Here is an 18544-nt window from a genome sequence, read left to right on the forward strand (position 1 = left end):
AACAGGCAATCTTTCATTAGATTATTTAAACTAACCCTCATCTAAATAATTTAATAACTTTAGTATTTTGTCAATTTACTCATTTTAGAAGGTAGCACTCAGCCAGAATCATGAGTCTTTATCCTAACTCAGTAGGGTCAGAATTATAATTTCAATCTTCCAATTTTAAAATGAGAGGTTAAAATATTACACTGAACAGTATGTTAAAAAGGTCTAAATGTAAAAATTGAGGTCTCTGACCTCAATTTTTTTTACTCAAGAGGTTTCTCTATCTTGTCTGGTTGAACCACAATGACCCTTCATTATAGGGATTAACCTATAGGCTACAAACACTAAATTCAGCTGATTAAATTCTGCCTAGATTAAACCTGAAAAGGGGAAAGAGAGGGACATAATAAATGCATTTTAAGCTCCAAGCTTATATCATGCTGAGAGAGAGAAAACATATGTATTCCACTAAAAATGATCCATCATCCAATCTGTTGTAAATATTATGTGTGTGTATGTACATACCTTATACACTGATTAGAGAGCCTCATGAGCGAGCAGCGCACACTTCCGTTTTGGGAGTGGCTACTGCATCACTCATTGTTTCATCAATGCCTACAGTAACCTTCTCATTTCACTTCTACCCAACTCTTGGTCTTGGGAGCTTTCATAGATTTCAGCTGCTCTGTTGTCAATTATGCTTTAAAGCTCTTTTCTTTTTCAAGTGAGCCAGTTACTGAGGACCCAGAGAGGGATAGCTCAAGTATGATGAGGTATGGTTGTGGTTTTAATATTTATCTTTAGTGATTTTATTATGAATGAAAACACAGGTGCTCTGGATCAGACAGGTTATCATTATTCACTTAGAAAACAGGTAACAGCTGTATGGTTCCTCGCACTCTCTTACTGCTGCCCTTGGGATGATGGGAGGAAAGGGAGTGTGACTCTCTCATGCATTCAGTCAGGAGATAAATAAGTCCTAGAGATCCAATGCACAGCATAATGATTATGGACATAGTATTGTATTATAAACATCAGAGCTAAGAAACTAGAATTTAATTGTTCCCACCACAAAAATGAAATGATTATGTGATGTGAGAGAGGAGGTAGCCTACACTCCAGTGCTAATTATATTGTAACATATAAGTGTCAAGCCAATACAATCTATACCTTAAACATTCACAATGTAATATGTAAATTGTGTCTCAATTTTTTAAATCTAAGAGATACAAGAGAGTTGCTCCCTTTCCTTCCTAAAACGGGTCATAGAAACCTTTGTTTCTTGGACAGGGGGATGGAAGAGATCTTGAATTCTTACTCATACCTTTTGGTATTTATTTCTTTACACTTTGTGAGCTACACTTATGCTTTGAATAAAACTCAGTGTTAACATTTTTATCACTTTAAAGAGGATCTAGCTTCTATTTGTTGGCATAGTTTGTGGTGGATATCAATTAAAATTCTTATATGTCTTCCTCTGTGTGTCTTTTCTCTGTGCCTTCTAGTTTTTCTCTTTGTCTTTGATTTTCTTAGCAGTTTGAATATATTCTGCTTAAGTATGCAGAGAGTAGGAGCAGGGAAATGTTTTATTTAATTATTTTTTTCATCCTCTTTCTTTTCTGTGAGTTTAGGAGATGTGTGATTTGGTATCTGTTAATTTGGAATAATCTTAATAGTTTTTTATGTGTGTGTGTCAATTTATAGCTGGCACACCACACATCTAAAGATGTCCAGGGAAATGTAAACAAGGGGACTACCCCAGTATTATAGATTTAATTTCATTGCCTGTTGGAACCTTGTCTAATATTAGAGTCTAGTCTAATATTAGTTGTACAGTTTAAACTATGATAAGGCTTAGCCTAGAAAAGATTAGAGAAAAAAGACTTTCATTTTATCCTCACATAGCCAGGGATAGTTCCAGTGCTACCTTCTAAAATGAGTAAATTGACAAAATGCTAAAGTTATTAAATTATTTAGATGAGGGTTAGTTTAAATAACCTAATGAAAGGTTGCCTGTTTAGTGGCGAATAATTCAGTATTCGATAGTTCCACCCTTCTTTGTGCTGTGGTAGTGATTTAGTCAATAAGTCATGTCCTAGTTTTGTAACTCCATGGACTGTAGCCTGCCAGGCTCCTCTACCCATGGGATTCTCCAGGCAAGAATACTGGAATGGGTTGCCATTTCCTTCTCCAGGGGAACGTTCTGACCCAGGGATCGAACCCAGGTCTCCTGCATTACAGGCAGATTCTTTACTGACTGAGCTACCAGGGAAGCCCAAGACGGCATGTGGGATATAGTTCCCTGACCACAGATTGAACCCAGGCCCCTTGCATTGGGATTGTGAGGTGTCCTCAGCCACTGGACCACCAGGGAAGCCCCTGTTTGTACTACTTCATCATAATTCCCCTGCCTAACAGGAGTTCACAAAGAAACTATCAGAGAGACAGGGGAAAAACAGAGAGAAAATGGTACCATAGAAACAAAGCAAGGAGAGTGTATTGAGAAAAAAAGTGAGTCTGGTGTTACAGCTGTTTGGTTCTAGAACACATTTCTCACTGTCACCATATTCTGATGACTTACAGTTGAAAAGTACAAAGCTTACCCTGGTTTCCACACTTCTGTGAAGTCAGAATCTGTATGGATCATTCTGTAGTTTTCCAGAGCAAGCTGTTTTCTGAAGTGAAATGCAGAATATTGGCAACAGATGATTATTTTAATAGCCAGATAAAATGACACTCAGTGATTTCTATGTGCTGATTATCTTTATTTGCTAATCAACATATTTCTTTTTATTCACAAAGTTTTTTAACTAAAGGAGATTTTTAAAAAATGATGTTTGAGCCTATAAAATCTCTGCAGATCAAGATATTTACATTTCAGAAATGCAACACTAACATAAAAATTCCATCTTCATGTATCTTTCAGGCAGGATAAAAACTCAAAGGAAAACGGTAACTCACAGGAGAGTCAGGCACAGCAGTCTTTGAAGATCTCACATATAAAAATCAATGTATAGATTGCACATTATTTCCTACTACATGAGAAATACAATATGGATAGTTCTTTCAAAAATCTATTTATTCCTGAATACTTTGTAAAAGAAAGAAAAATAAGATGGAAATCTCAAAAAAGGAAGTTATTTCAAACTTATGCTCTGCTATGTATTTGTACAGTAAAAAGTACATGAGTGCTATGCCTCACAAGTGCTAAGCAAGGAATAGATAAAAATGTTTTTAAGTAATAATCACACTGCCATTGCTGAATTTATAATATAGAAGTAAGATAAATTTTAAAATAATATGCCATCATATTATGTTAGCAAAAAACATATGCAGTCTTCAATTCATTGAGTTATTTTTAGAAAATACAGAACAAAGAAGTGGAGGTAAGAAAAATTATATATAATTCCTATGCAGAGGAAAACATAATTAATATTTGATATATTTCTTTTTGAGATAGTGTCTTCTTTATAAGTGTGAGTGTATGTAGGTATAGAGTACATACCATGCAGAGCATACTTTCAGCAACTGTACCTTCACATGTACTATTTTAAATCATTTTTCATTTAGCATTGTATTATATAGGTGTATAAAATAAGCATTCATATTTAAGTGACATTTTATTGCATCTGTTATTTGCATCAGCTTTCACTTACCCTTACATCATCATTTACCAGATTATCATAGGATCAAAAATGTAATTTTTTGAATGTATGCTTATCTTTACATTGTATTACACTGTGTGGATATACTAATTTTATATAATCATTTTCATACTGATGAACGTTGACTTTTTTCTAAGCTGTTGTAACACATTAAATATTATACAAAAATATATATATATTTATTTCTCTGTGGATTTATCTATTTATGTTCATAGGATGAATTACTAGAAATTGAGTTACTGTATAATGAATATGTGCAAGCCTCTTTATCCATATTACAAACATCCTTTCCAGAAACATAATAGTGAAATATTCTCACTTAAAGCATATGAAAGTGACCATATGTACTTCAATTTAGTGAAGATTTATCAGTTTACTTGAAAAATCAGATAAACTCCAGAAAGAATAATGGTATACATATGTATTTTAATGACCTCATCCAAGTTATCGATCTCCAACTCTTACTGATAACAAAGATCATGCAGATAAGTGGCAAAAAGATAATTTTAAATGATACACAGATGTTAATGCAATCAGACTAAGCAGTACAACCTAATCCTACATTGACAATGTAGATCCACATTGTTAATGCACTTATTTTTCGTGCCATTTACTTTATATGTGTTAATTATAGAAAAACAAAAATATGACAAGAGACTCTAATGGACATATGTAGTGAATCCTTGGTGATATGGTGATATTCTCTATTTTGAATTGGTTAAAAACAGTAGTTCATAATCTATTGAAATATAATACTTGCAGTCAAAGGAAAAGTAGAAATTGAAAATCTATTATGAAACCCTTAGATAATTTTAACTGCTCAAATGCAAGACAAAAATGAGTTTGCATTCACACATTCTTTAAGTCCCAATTTGCTTAGCACATCCTGGCAAAGACATCACTTTGCCAATAAAGGTCCATACAGGCAAAGCTATGGCATTTCCAGTAGTCATGTACTTATGTGAGACTTGGACCATAAAGAAGATTGAGCACCAAAGAATTGATGCTTTTGAATTGTGGTTCTGGAGAGGACTATTGAGAGTCCCTCAAACACCAAGGAGATCAAACCAGTCAATCCTAAAGGACATCAACCCTGCATATTCATTGGAAGAACCAATGCTGAAGCCGAAGCTCCAATACTTTGACCACCTGATGAGAGGAGCCAACTAACTGGAAAAGACCCTGAGGATGGGAAAGACTAAAGGCAAAAGGAGAAGAGGGCAACAGAGGGTGAGATGGTTAGATAGCATCACCAACTCAATGGACATGAGTTTGAGCAAACTCCAGGAGATATTAAAGGACAGTGAAGCCTGACCTGCTGCTGTCCATGGGGTCACAAAGAGTCGAACATGACTTAGCAACTTAGCAACAACAAATATTTTCAAGAACTAGTCAAACCAGTACAATGTGTTACACGAATATGAAATAGAAAATTCTGATCTTGACATGTTAGAAAAGTGAAATTTGCCTTGAGTACTACAAGATACAGAAGAGTAGGCACAGAGGAAGGAAAGAACTTGTCAAACCAAAAAGAACCTGTGTGAGGATTTGAGGCAGAAAGGAGCTCCATGTATTTGAAAATTTCAAATAGCATCATTGTAAACAGGAAGTTGTGAGAGTATAGGAGTTAAGATTGTAGCTCAAGAGTTAGTCGTCCAGTAATGGACGATCATAAAGTCCATGCTGAGGAAGTCTATATGTAGAGTATATCATGTGAAAAGGCAGGCTGGATGAAGCACAATCTGGAATCAAGATTGCTGGGAGAAATATCAATAACCTCATATACACAGATGACACCACTTTTATGGCAGAAAGCGAAGAAGAACTACAGAGCCTCTTGATGAAAGTGAAAGAGGAGAGTGAAAAAGTTGGCTTAAAACTCAACATTCAGAAAATGAAGATCATGGCATCTGGTCCTATCACTTCATGGCAAATATAAACAGTGACAGACTTTATTTTGGGGGCTCCAAAATCACTGCAGATGGTGACTACAGCCATAAAATTAAAAGACGCTTGCTCCTTGGAAGGAATGTTATCACCAACCTAGACAGCATATTAAAAAGCAGAGACATTACTTTGCCAACAAAGGTCTGTCTAGTCAAAGCTATGCTTTTTCCTGTAGTCATGTATGGATGTGAAAGTTGGACTACAAAGAAAGCTGAGGGCTGAAGAATTGATGCTTTTGAACTGTGGTGTTGGAGAAGACTCTTGAGAATCCTTTGGACTGCAAGGAAATCCAACCAGTAAATCCTAAGGAAATCAGACCCAGATACTCATTGGAAGGACTGTTGCTCAAGTTGAAACCCCAATACCTTGGCTACCTGATGCAAAGAGTTCACTCATTTGAAAAGACCCTGATGCTGGGAAAGATTGAGGGCAGGAAGAGAAGGGGACAACAGAGGATGAGATGGTTGGATGGCATCACTGACTCAATGGACATGGGTCTGGGTGGACTCCAGGAGTTGGTGATGGATAGGGAGGCCTGGTGTGCTGCAGTCCATGAGGTCACAAAAAGTCAGACACAACTGAGTGACTGAACTGAACTGAGAAAGTCTATCTTAAAAAAAAAAAAAAAAAAAGAAAGGAAAGTCCATTCACAAAAATTCTCAGAAAAAATAAAAAAACAATTAAAAACCTGATTTAAATTCTACAGAAAGACTGCAGACTATAAAGAATATCTCTTCAAAGTCTGCTGCTGCTGCTGCTAAGTCACTTCAGTCATGTCCAACTCTGTGCGACCCCATAGATGGCAGACCACTAGGCACCTCTGTCTCTGAGATTCTCCAGGCAAGAACTGGAATGGGTTACCATTTCCTTCTCCAGTGCATGAAAGTCAAAAGTGAATGTGAAGTCACTCAATCGTGCCCGACTCTTAGCGACCCCATGGACTGCAGCCTACCAGGCTCCTCCATCCATGGGATTTTCCAGGCAAGAGTACTGGAGTGGGTTCTATTGTCTTCTCCAAATATATACATTTTTATATATATATATATATATATATATATATATATATCGCTCTAAAATAGAACTTTAATCAATAGAAAGACTTTGATTTGAAAAACTTAGTCTCCATATTGCAGGGAACATAATAACATAATTTTCTCCATGAAATTCAAAAGGATGTGAATAAACAGGTTTATCCATTTAACAGGAGTTGATATTGTATTTCCCATGTATAAACAATTCTGATTACTCAATATCAATTTCTAAAATACCTTAGGCTTTACTTCAGTAACTATGGTATATCAATTCCTCCAAATAATCTTTGTATCATCTTAATAGAAATACTGTGAATAAGAAGATGGATAGGAGAAGGCAAATGATCCTGGAGATGTAGACACTAATAATCAATATCTGGTCACAATTTTTTGTAATTAAGTTTTGTCTCAGTGAAATTGCTCATCTCTCTCTCTCTCTTTTTTTTTTTTTTTTTTTGCTGTTTCTGGGCTTTATTTTGAAGTGTTATTTTTTTCAATTTATTTATTTTAATTGGAGGCTAATTACTTCATGCATTTGAATCAGTTCTAATGAAGTGGATGAAACTGAAGCCTATTATACAGAGTGAAGTAACTCAGAAAGAAAAGAACCAATACAGTATGTTAATGCATATATATGGAATTTAGAAAGATGGTAATGATGACCCTATAATGCGAGGCAGCAAAAGAGATGCAGATACTCATTTCTTATGTTATTATGAAAACCCTAATTATTAACTGAAATTATAAATACTAAATACTAACCACCAGATATTAAATCTTAAAATAGGTAGTAACATCTTCATTCTATTTAAAATTTAATTTATTGTGATGTATCATGTGTAAAAAAAAATAACAAATAGAATTTCTGTCTCCAGTTGCAGAAGTTGGTGACAAAACACTGTAATTAACATAATCAGATACTTTTAAAACTTATTTTCTTAGAGGATGTCAGCGAGCTGTGGTTGCAAAGAATCTTACAGAACAGAAGTCTTTTAGAGGCACAGGCCTCTAGATGGGTGGAGCTGGGAGGCTGCTTTCCTGCCTAGAAAATCGTGAACCTGAGCTGGGCTGGCACTGAGAAACCCGTCATAGTCAGAGGGACTCTAAATGGAAAAGAGAACCAGAGAACACAGAAAACATGCAGAAGTTATGTCATTTTTCCTCCTGTTTACTCTGTTCCCAAAATCTGAGACTTTTGGCCTTTTTTTTTTTTAACTCTGTTCTCAGGAACTTGTGCTCAGGATCTGAGACAGTTGACACAGAAGAGACCTGCAGGCTCATAACCTAACCCTCCATTTATAGGAGAGAAGCAGAGAAGCACAGAGCTTGAATAACATGGGTCTTTCTTTATTGTTTTGTTGTTCAGTCACTCAGTCATGTCCGACTCTTCGCTACCCCCATGGACAGCAGCACGCCAGGCTTCCCTGTCCTTCTTATTCGGGTGGAAATCTCAACTCTTCAGTTCAGTTCAGTTCAGTCACTCAGTTGTGTCCGACTCTTTGTGACCCCATGAATTGCAGCACACCAGGCCTCCTTGTCCATCACCAACTCCCAGAGTTCACTCAGACTCACGTCCATCGAGTCAGTGATGCCATCCAGCCATCTCATCCTCTGTCATCCCCTTCTCCTCCTGACCCCAATCCCTCCCAGCATCAGGGTCTTTTCCAATGAATCAACTCTTTGCATGAGGTGGCCAAAGTACTGAGACTTTTGGCCTTTTTTTTTAAACTCTGTTCTCAGGAACTTGTGCTCAGGATCTAAGACAGTTGACACAGAAGAGACCTGCAGGCTCATAACCTAACCCTCCATTTATAGGAGAGAAGCAGAGAAGCACAGAGCTTGAATAACATGGGTCTTTCTTGTTTTGTTGTTGTTCAGTCACTCAGTCGTGTCTGACTCTTCGCTACCCCCATGGACGGCAGCACGCCAGGCCTCCCTGTCCATCACCCGCTTCATCATCATTCCCTCCAGAGAAATCCCAGGGCTGATCTCCTTCAGAATGGACTAGTTGGAAAAACTCTTAGCTGTTCCCATATTGACTTTTCCTAATTTCTGTATTCTCTTTTGAATGCCCAGTTGATGGGTTAGATAATTCTCCCATTATCCCATCTTTCACTAAAGCTCATTTGTATTTTTTCTCACTTTCTGCCATACATTAATCACTCATTGAAGAGTAGGGACCAAAGAGTGAGGACCGGTTTTTATTCTAGAGGATAGTTTTCTTGAGCAAACTCAGCCTACAAGCTGTCCCCCTGGTGATGTGAACAGCTGTTCTTTCTTCTTGGCTTTAAAGCTTAGAGCTGCTGCTTTATTAGTGTGGCCCCTCGTGGTCTCCCCTGGCCTGCACAGTTGAGTGCTGAAGGGTTTGGCATCTTTTATGCACAGAATTGTGCACTCACAGCAGCTCCTCTGGGATTCTTCCAGCCAAGTTTCTAGCCATTTTGCCAGCCTCAGTGTTTGTATTCTGATATTTCAAGCCGCTAAGTCTTCTACTTTTTGCTGCTTAAGCTGCCTATGGGTTGATGAATGTGTTCAGAAAATAACAGGAAAATCTCAGTTAAATTCTGTCCTTCAAGGATAGAATCTTCTTGTGTTTTGACCTGCTTTTCCCTGTGTCCCAGGAGTCTTCCCCATTAATATGTAGTTTAGCTATCAGGCAGTGTTTTGGGGGAGTTTATATTCAGATTGAGGTCTTGGCTCTTCAGCAAACTTATTCAAGTTCACAACTCCATCCCCTAGAACAGATACCTAGTAAAGTATACTAGGACCACAATAAATATTTATTGACTGACTTGTTGGTCCCTGCCAACACAATGCAAAAGTGTGTGCAGAACTTGTGTTCTCATTTGTGAGACATTTAGCAATAGTTTATGGAATTTAAAGATGATTCGATTGGAATGTTAGAAAAAGAGGATATTTTTAACACACCAGAGCAACTAACCTGTTTTGCAGTTCCTGGCTTTAGAATATTGTCTGGCAAATTACAATATTAATAGTTGCCTTTCATAAATGCCACCATAGGTGAGCTAAAGAATATGACCTCCTTTCAAGAAACAGTCTTCAAACACTAAGGAATGGGTAGGTTTGCAATTCAGACCCTTAGTCAATGCCAACTTTTAATCTGTTGTACTATACCCAACTCTGGTTATTTAAGAATGATATGTGCCTATTATTAGCATTTATTATTGTATGAGTTTCTTGTTGATATCTTAGTAGATATTAGTGTTTGGAAACTTTCCTTATATAAAATATTGGATTAGATACTTGAGTAAACTTAAGTCAATGAGGCAACAAAGCAAAAATAAATGTTGTACACTTAGTATTCACTTACAAAACAACAGAGTGATTATTTCATTTTTATACTTTTAATTATTTTTATTGACATATAGTTGATTTACAATGTGATAATTACTTCTGTACAGCAAAGTTTTTCAGTTATGCATATATATATATATATATATACACACACATCCTTTTTAAAAATTTCTTTTTCATCATGGTTTATCATAAGATATTGAATATAGTTCTTTGTATTATACAGTAGGATCTTATTATCTAACCATTCTATATATAAAAGCTTACATCTGCTAACTCCAACCTCCCACTCCATCCCTCATCCAACACCCACCCCTTGGCAACCATGTCTGTATTCTCTATGTCCATGATTCTGTTTCTGTTTCAATGATAGGTTCATTTGTGTCATACTTTAGATTCCACATAAAAGCAATATCATGTAGCATTTGTCTTTTTCTTTTTGATTTACTTCACTTAGTGTAATGAGCTCTAGTTGCATCCATATTGCTGCAAATGACATTATTTCATTTTTCATAGCTGAGTAATATTCCATTGGTGGTTGAGAGCTCATATGGAAACAGCGACTTCAAAGAAGGAATATGAATAAATGTTTTGAAGTTCTTTTTGGATCAAGAACGGATGCTTGCAAGATGGCAGAGTAGAAGGATGTGCATTCATCTTCTCCTGCGAGAACTCCAAAATTACAACTTGCTGCTGAACAACCATTGACAGCAGAATATTTGATCCCACAAAAAAAGATGCCCCATATCCAAAAGCAAAGGAGTAGCCCCAGCAAGACAGTAGAAGGGGCAAAATCATATTTAGAATCAAACCCTATACCTGCCCCTGCCACAGATGATCAGAGGGTTCAAACAAAACGTTTTGCACATCAGGAAACCCCATAGAGCCTGAACCAGACCTGCCTTTGAGTATTTGAGTGTTTCCTGTGGAGGTATCGATCAGCAGTGGCCTGCTGCAGGGGCAGGGGCTCCGGGTGCAGCAGACCTGGGTGAGGCATAAACCCTCTTAGAGGTGGTCACCATTAACCCCACAACAGAGCACACAGAACTGGGGAAACAGACTCTTGGAGGGCAGAAACAAAACCTTGTGTGCACCAGGACCCAGGAGAAAGGAGCAGTGACCCCCACAAGAGACTGACCCAGACTTGCCTGTGAGTATCCAGGAGTCTCTGGTGGAGGTATGGGTCAGAGGTGGCCTGCTGCAGGGTTGGGGGCACTGAGTGTGGCAGCCATTATATTCATTACTTCCACCATAGTTTGGTTTCAGGTCAAACAACAGTGAGGGTACACAGCCCTGCCCATCAACAGAAAATTGGATTAAAGATTTACAGAGCATGGCCCCACCCATCAGAACAGGACCCAGTTTCCCCTTCAGTCACTCTCTCCCATCAGGAAGCTTCCATGAGCCCCTTATCCTTATCCCTAGAGGTCAGACAGAATGAAAACCACAATCACAGAAAACTAATCAAACTGACCACATGGACCACAGCCTTGTCTAACTCAATGAAACTATGAGCCATGCCCTGTATGGGCCACCCATGATGGATGGGTCATGGTGGAGAGTTCTGACAAAACATGATCCACTGGAGAAAAGGATGGCAAACCAATTCAGTATCCTTGTCTTGAGAACCTCACGAACAGTATGAAATGGCAAAAAGATAGGACACTGAAAGATGAACCCCCCAGGTCAGTAGGTGCCCAATATGCTACTGGAGAACAGTGGAGAAATAATTCTAGAAAAAATGAAGAGAAAAGCCAAAGCAAAAACAACACCCAGTTGTGGATGTGACATGATGAAAGTAAAGTTTGATGCCGTAAAGACATTATTGCATAGGAACCTGGAATTTTAGGTCCATTAATCAAGGCAAATTGGAAGTGGTCAAACAAGAGATGGCAAGAGTGAGCATCAACATTTTAGGAATCAGCAAACTAAAATGGACTGAAATGGGTGAATTTAACTCAGATGACCATTATATCTACTACTGTGGGCAAGAATCCCTTAGAAGAAATGGAGTAGCCATCATGGTCAACAAAGGAATCCAAAATGCAGTACTTAGATGCAATCTCAAAAGCTACAGAATTACTTCTGTTTGTTTCCAAGGCAAATCATTCACTATCACAGTAATCTAAGCCTCTACCCCAACCATTAATGCTGAAGAAGCTGAAGTTGAACAGTTCTATGAAGACCTACAAGACCTTCTAGAACTAACACCCAAAAAAGAAGTCCTTTTCATTATAGGGGACTAGAATGCAAAAGTAGGAGGTCAAGAACACCTGGAGTAAGAGGCAAATTTGGCCTTGGAATACGGAATGAAGCAGGGCAAAGACTAATAGAGTTTTGCCAAGAGAACAGACTGGTCATAGCAAACACCGTCTTCCAACAACACAAGAGAAGACTCTACACATGGACATCACCAGATGGTCAATACCAAAATCAGATTGATTATACTCTTTGCAACCACAGATGGAGAACCACAGACTGAATCTACAGTCAGCAAAAAGAAGACCGGGAGCTGACTGTGGCTCAGATCATGAAATCCTTATTGCCAAATTCAGACTTAATTTGAAGAAAGTAGGGAAAACCACTAGAACATTCGGGTATGATATAAATCAAATCCCTTAGGATTATACAGTGGAAGTGACAAATAGATTCAAGGTATTAGATCTGATAGAGTGCCTGAAGAACTATGGACAGAGGTTTTTAACATTGTACAGGAGGCAGTGATCAAGACTATCCCCAAGAAAAAGAAATAAAAAAAGGCAAAATGGTTGTCTGAGAACACCTTACAAATAGCTGAGAAAAGAAGAGAAGCAAAAGGAAAAGGAGAAAAGCCAAGATATACCTATTTGAATGCAGAGTTCCTACAAATAGCATGGAAAGATAAGGAAGCTTTCCTCTGAGATCAATGCAAAGAAATAGAGGAAAACAATAGAAAGGGAATGACTAAAGATCTCATCAAGAAAATTAGAGATACCAAAGGACTATTTTATGCAAAGATGGGTACAATAAAGGACAGAAATGGTATGGACCTAACAGAAGCAGAAGATATTAAGAAGAGGTGGCAACAATACACAGAACAACTATATTAAAAAAGATCTTAATGACTGAGATAACCATGATGGTGTGATCACTCACCTAGAGCCAGACATCATGGAATGTGAAGTCAAGTGGGCCTTAGGAAGCATCACTATGATCAAAGCTAGTGGAGGTGATGGAAGTCCAGTTGAGCTATTTCAAATCCTAAAAGATGATGCTGTGAAAGTGCTACACTCAATATGCCAGCAAATTTGGAAAAGTCAACAGTGGCCACAGGACTGGAAAAGGTCAGTTTGCATGCCAATCCCAGAAAAAAGGCAATGCCGAAGAATATTCAAACTACCACACATTTACACTCATTTCACATGCTAGCAAAGTAATGCTTAAAATTCTCCAAGCCAGGCTTCAACAGTACATGAACCATGAACTTCCAGATGTTCAAGCTGGATTTAGAAAAGGCAGAGGAACCAGAGATCAAATTTCTCATATCCACTGGATTGTCAAAAAAGCCAGAGAATTCCAGAGAAACATCTATTTCTGCTTTATTAACTATGCCAAAGCCTTTGACTATGTGGATCACAACAAGCTGTGCAAGATTCTGAAAGAGATAGGAATACCAGACCACCTGACCTGCCTCCTGAGAGATCTATATGCCAGTCAAGAAGCAATAGTTAGAGCTGGACGTGGAACAACAGACTGGTTCCAAAACAGGAAAGGAGTACGTCAAGGCTGCATATTGTCACCCTGTTTATTTAACTTATATGCAGAGCACATCATGTGAAATGCCAGGCTGGATGAAGCACAAGCTGGAATCAAGATTGCCAGGAGAAATATCAATAACCTCAGATATGCAGGGTGATACCACCCTTATGGCAGAAAGTGAAGAATTAAAAAGCCTCTTGATGAAAGTGAAAGAGGAGAGTGAAAAAGTTGGCTTAAAACTCAACGTTCAGAAAACTAAGATCATGGCATTTTGTCCCATCCCTTCATGGCAAATAGATGGAGAAACAATGGAAACAGTGAGAGACTTTATTTTCTTGGGCTCCAAAATCACCACAGATGGTGACTGCAGCCATGAAATGAAGACACTTGCTCCTTAGAAGAAAAGCTATGACCAACCTAGACAGCATATTAAAAAGCAGAAACATTAGTTTGCCAACAAAGGTCCATCTAGTCAAAGTTATAGTTTTTCCAGTAGTCATGTATGGGTTTTTAGAGTTGGACTATAAAGAAGGCTGAGCACTGAAGAATTGACACTTTTGAACTGTGGTGTTGGAGAAGACTCTTGAAAGTCCCTTGGAATGCAAGGAAATCCAACCAGTCAATCCTAAGGAAATCTGTCTTGAATAATCATTAGAAGGACTGCTGCTGAAGCTAAAACTCAATACTTTGGGCATCTGATGCAAAGAACTGACACATTGGAAAAGACCCTGATTCTGGGAAAGACTGAAGGCAGGAGGAGAAGGGGACAAGAGAGGATGAGATGGTTGGATGGCATCACTGACTTGATGGACATGAGTTTGAGCATGCTCCGGGAACTGATGATAGAAGGGAAGCCTGGCGTGCTGCAGTCAATGGGGCACAAAGAATTAGACACGACTGAGCGACTGAACTGAACTGAATATTCCATTGCATATGTATCATATCTTCTTTATTCATTCATTTATGGACATGTATTCAGGTTATTTTCATGTCTTGACTATTGTGAATAGTGCCATTATGAACATAGGGATGTGTGTATCTTTTTGAATTATAGTTTTGTCCAGATAAATGCCCAGGGGTAGGATTGTTAAATCATATGGTAGCTTTATTTTTAGTTATGAGGGAGCTCCATACTATTTTCTGCAGGTGTTGCACCACTTTACATTCCCACCAACAGTGTAGAAAGGTTCCCTTTTCTCCACGTCCTCTCCAGCATTTGTTATTTGCAGACTTTTTAATGATGGCCATTCTGACTGATGTGAGGTGATACCTCATTGTAGTTTTGATTTGCATTTCTCTCATAATTAGCCAACAAAGGTTCGTCTAGTCAAGGCTATGGTTTTTCCAGTGGTCATGTATGGATGTGAGAGTTGGACTGTGAAGAAAGCTGAGCACTGAAGAATTGATGCCTTTGACTGTGGTGTTGTAGAAGACTCTTGAGAGTCCCTTGGACTGCAAGGAGGTCCAACCAGTCCATTCTAAAGGAGATCAGTCCTGGGTGTTCATTGGAAGAACTGATGCTGAAGCTGAAACTCCAATACTTTGGCCACCTCGTGCAAAGAGTTGACTCATTGGAAAAGACCCTGATGCTGGGAGGGATTGGGGGCAGGAGGAGAAGGGAACGACAGAGGATGAGATGGCTGGATGGCATCACTGACTCGATGGACATGAGTTTGAGTGAACTCCAGGAGTTGGTGATGGACAGGGAGGCTTGGCGTGCTGCGATTCATGGGGTCGCAAAGAGTCAGACACAACTGAGTGACTGAACTGAACTGAACTGAATAATTAGCAGTGTTTAACATTTTTTCTTTACTAAATGTTGCCAGGTTGCATTACACGACTGAGCGACTGAACTAAACTGAACTGAACATTTTTTCTTGTGCCTATCGACCAGCTATATTTCTTCTTGAAAGAAATATGTATTTAGGTCTTCTGCCCATTTTTTTGGATTGGTTTTGTTGTTGTTGTTGAGGTGTAATTGTTGTTTTGTATATTTTGGAAGTTAAGCCCTTGTCATTCACGACATTTGCAAATATATCTCCCATTCTGGTTGGTTGTCTTTTCATTTGGGAGAGTAATTACTTCCTAGTCACAGACTTTATCAAATTTTACAAGGGTTAATTTCACGCTCTTCTAATGCTTTATGTAAATACCTGGTATAGCGTTACGATTGATTCACAACTTACGAAAAGACAAAACAAATTAGAATCAAAATATAAAGAGTCAGTATTATTTATCAGTCCAAGTGATGGGGAAACAAATTAAATTTCTTGAAAATTAATCTGAAGTTTTAATTTTGCCTAAAAATACTTAGCTCTTACTCAGGAACAAAAAAGACTAAGAAAAAATATATGCATATATATAAATTTATATATTTTTACTTATTTATACATACGTTTATTATATGTATTAACTGCATATATAAATATTTTTTCATTGAGGAACAGAGGTAATAGAACTACTTAACATACTAAGAGACCCTAGATAAAATCAATTTTCCTACGTTATATTGTTTAGAATTCCAAAGTCATTTGTCCAGTAGTTTCTTATTTCATTCAATTCAAATGACAATAGCAGCATAGTAAGTATTGGGTTAAAACCTCAGCTTTTAAATGTCACCATGTCTTTGACCCACTAAAATAAATGAAATTTTCCTGAATCTCACATTCTCATTTATTAACAGGAACAAATATCACTCTCCTTGGGCAATTCTGAGAATCAGTTACATTTACTTTTATAAAACACCAAATAGTGGGTATAACCCTTAGTGAGCACTGAGAAATATTTTCATTTGAATCAGTAAATATTTTATCATGCTTCACTAAGTTATTCACATATAAAAAAAAAAAATCTTGGAAGTTCTAAACCTAACAAGAGTTAAACCTAAGTCAGCTGGCAAGCCATTTCACTGAAAACACAGGTGGCAGAGGAGTAATTAACATCAACAACTTGTGTTGCTCCAGATTGTAAAGCTGAAAGATTACTTACATGTACATTGGTATGAAAATAACTTGGTGCAACCATGAAATACAGGAAGGCAAAATATAGCACAGATGATAATTGAAAATGACCTATTTATACATCCAAATGATGAAACATCGTAACCAAAACAGTGTGGGGGACTTCCATAAATAAATTTGGTAACCTAGGCCAGTTTTGGCTCAGTCTTATTCTCTATAAATTCCATGGCAGGCCAGTCTGCAATACATAGACTTTTTCTTTCTGTTACTCAGCTTCTCTTGTGATTCATCCAACACAACCATTTATCCTTCATCCTTAATATTCTTCTATGGCTACTCAAACTCACATGCTTTGATCAAAAATTAGGATCTCTCCAGAGCTTTTAAGAAACTCTTATTTTCCATTTCCTTTTACTCTGCATTGGAATAAAATAGTTCCCCAGTGGACAATTTGATTCCATCTATTATCTCCAATTTAATGCTTATAGAATAAAAGCCCTTTACTTCACTGTTTTTTTTCCTAAATAATATATTGCATGCATTTGAGATAAAAATAAATTTTGTTTTATTCCTTCAGTATTATGTAATCAAATTTCACTTTCCAAGTCATAGAAAATAGATAAAATCCTATAACAAGATAAACTTTTGATTATAACTGTGAGGAATGCTATAAAAACCACAAATGTGTAATGATTGGGATATTTTTCAAAAATTCTTAAAAAAACACATAATGATATAGGAGGATAAATTATTGCTTGATTTATTTCCACTGGTACTGTCTGTAAAGTCAACAGGCATAATAAAATTACTAAGCTTATGTTGACAGAATTTGAGTGTTTATCATAAATGAAATAGCATTACTAAAAATATTTTTAAGTAATTGCAGGCTCTAGTAAAACATTAGAAACATGAGAGACTGATTAACTTTTCCTAATAGCTTTTATTAGGCTTCATAAAGGAAATCTTCGGAGAAGGCAATGGCACCCCACTCCAGTACTCTTGCCTGGAAAATCCCATGGATGGAGGAGCCTGGTGGGCTGCAGTCCATGGGGTCGCTAAGAGTCGGACACGACTGAGCGACTTCACTTTCACTTTTCACTTTCACGCATTGGAGAAGGAAATGGCAACCCACTCCAGTGTTCTTGCCTGGAGAATCCCAGGGACGGGGGAGCCTGGTGGGCCGCCATCTATGGGGTCGCACAGAGTCGGACACAACTGAAGTGACTTAGCAGCAGCAGCAGTAGCAGAGGAAAGCTTGAAATAAGTATTGTAATAAATGTGATTTATTGAAGTGTGGTAAGTTGTCCAGTCCACATACATTCTTTCAGAACCTTGTATGTATCTCAAGAGTCAAAAATAAATAAATCATTTTCCCTTCCTCCGAACCTGGGTAGACTTCAGTTCAGTTACTCAGCTGTGTCTGACTCTTTGCAACCCCATGGACTGCAGCATGCCAGGCTTCCCTGTTCATCACCTACTCCTGGAACTTGCTCACATTCATGTCCATCGAGTCGGTGATGCCATCCAACCATCTCATCCTCTGTTGTCCCCTTCTCCTCCTGCCTTCAATCTTTCCCAGCATCAGGGTCTTTTCCAATGAGTCAGTTCTTGGCATCAGATGGCCAAGGTATTGGAGTTTCAGCATTAGTCCTTCCAATGAATATTCAGGACTGATTTCCTTTGGGATTGACTGGTTTAATCTCCTTGCAGTCCAAGGGATTCTCAAGAGTCTTCTCCAACACCACAGTTCAAAAGCATCAATTCTTTGGTGCTCAGGTTTCTTTATAGTCCAACTCTCACATCTGTACATGACTACTGGAAAAACCAGACTTGGCATAGCTCAAACCAGGAGAGTTTGTTAAAGACAATGCTTTGTGGCTTCTGAGGCTAAACTATGAGA

The 18544-nt window shown here is 37.9% G+C and overlaps 1 long non-coding RNA gene across 11 annotated transcripts in view; it reads left to right on the forward strand.

Annotated features, from left to right (window-relative positions):
- The window catches only part of LOC129636135 (uncharacterized), a 329885-nt gene that overhangs the window by 177116 nt on the left and 134225 nt on the right, over positions 1-18544 (forward strand). Inside the window, exon 3 of one of the 11 annotated variants that reach the window (XR_008706667.1) lies at positions 10463-12857. The exons of the other annotated variants lie outside the window; for them this stretch is intronic. This is a non-coding gene — a long non-coding RNA (uncharacterized LOC129636135). Of the gene's footprint in view, positions 1-10462; positions 12858-18544 lie in introns of those variants that run through there. 11 annotated transcript variants of the gene reach the window in all.

The sequence above is a fragment of the Bubalus kerabau genome, chromosome 21 (assembly GCF_029407905.1).
Source record: "Bubalus kerabau isolate K-KA32 ecotype Philippines breed swamp buffalo chromosome 21, PCC_UOA_SB_1v2, whole genome shotgun sequence".
Classification (NCBI taxonomy): Eukaryota; Metazoa; Chordata; class Mammalia; order Artiodactyla; family Bovidae; genus Bubalus; species Bubalus kerabau.